A 1,736-nucleotide genomic window follows, 5' to 3' on the forward strand; every position below is an offset into this window, starting at 1 on the left:
AAAAAAAAAAAAAATACAGAAAGAAACAAATGTACTTAGTGTTCATTTTGTACCAGAGATTTTTCCCAGAAGCTCTCACTTAAAATCCTGTGACTTAAATCTTCTGTCTCTTTTGAAGATGAGGAAGCCGAGCCTTAGCCATGTTAAACATCCTAAGGGGACCAGGCAGGGTAGCTCAAGCCAGTAATCCCAGCACTTTGAGAGGCCAAGGTGGGCGGATCACCTGAGGTCAGGAATTTGAGACCAGCCTGATCAACATGGTGAAAACCCCTCTCTACTTAAAATACAAAATTAGCCAGGCGTGGTAGCAGGCACCTGTAATCCCAGCTACTTGGGAGGCTGAGGCAGGAGAATCACTTGAACCCGGGAGGCAGAAGCTGCAGTGAGCCAAGATCATGACATTGCACTCCAGCCTGGGCAACAAGAGTGAAACTCCATCTCAAAAAACTAAAAAACGAAACAAAAAAAATAATAAGATCTTAAAGGTCACACAGCTACCTAGCAGCAGATCCTATCTAACCTGGGTCCTTCCAAGTACATGACTTTCACTCAATCATTCATTCAACAAAGAGTTATCTCCTACAGACTAGATACTTGCAGTAAGCACAGATTCTGCCTTATAAGGTTTTCACAATAATACTTTGTCTATAGTTCACCATAATCAACTAGTTAAACATAACATGTAGTCTAGCCGGGCAAGGTGGCTCATGCCTGTAATCCCAGCATTTTGGGAGGTGGAGGTGGGCAGATCGCCTGAGGTCAGGAGTTCGAGACCAGCCTGACCAATATGGTGAAACCCCATCTTAAAAAAAATTAAATAAAAAAATAAATAAATAAAAATTAATATAACATGTAGTCTATGAAACGCCTAGACCCTGAGGACTCACATTGTATAATCTCCCACAAGGAGAAAAATACAGGTCAGGTCCTGGGACCTGATGACTTCTTATAGTAATTCATTGTAAGATGCTGCAACGAGTAATTTACATTTCAGATTCACAGCAGATTGTGGTATGCCAAGTCACTGTCATAAGCTGCCATTTCATCCTGTAACTCAAGAGCTACTACTGAAAAAAAAAAAGGGGGCTACTACTGGTTCCCAATGCTCACATGGAGCATACCTTCTTCTGCTTGGCTTTCAAAGCCCCCTCTGTGTTCGCACCTTACCTTTCAAGGTCTCTTCTCCACTACCCTTCAAGCCTCCTAATATGAGAAGGATTTGGTCCTGTATTCGTCATTCGCTTATTCATTCATTCAACAAATAGATATTAAATGTTTCAGTTACTGGACTAGTCAGGCAGAAAGCATGCAATAAAGAATACAAAAGGGCCAGGCACGGTGGCTTATGCCTGTAATCCAGACACTTTGCGAGGCCAAGGCAGGCGGATCATGAGGTCAGGAGTTCAAAACTAGCCTGGCCAACATGGTGAAACCCCGTTTCTACTGAAAATACCAAAAATTAGCCAGGTGTGGTAGCAGGTGCTTGTAATCCCAGCTGTTTGAGAGGGTTGAGTCAGGAGAATCGCTTGAACCCAGGAGGCAGAGGTTGCAGTGAGCCCAGATCACGCCACTGCATGCCAGCCTGAGCAACAGAGCAAGACTCTGTTTCAAAAAAAAACAAAAAAGAATACAAAAGATGGGCCGGGCGCGGTGGCTTACGCCTGTAATCCCAGCACTTTGGGAGGCCGAGGCAGGTGGATCACGAGGTCAAGAGATCGAGACCATCCTGGTCAACA

This window comes from Cebus imitator, unplaced genomic scaffold, assembly GCF_001604975.1.
Source record: "Cebus imitator isolate Cc_AM_T3 unplaced genomic scaffold, Cebus_imitator-1.0 Scaffold291, whole genome shotgun sequence".
In the NCBI taxonomy this organism is placed as follows: domain Eukaryota; kingdom Metazoa; phylum Chordata; class Mammalia; order Primates; family Cebidae; genus Cebus; species Cebus imitator.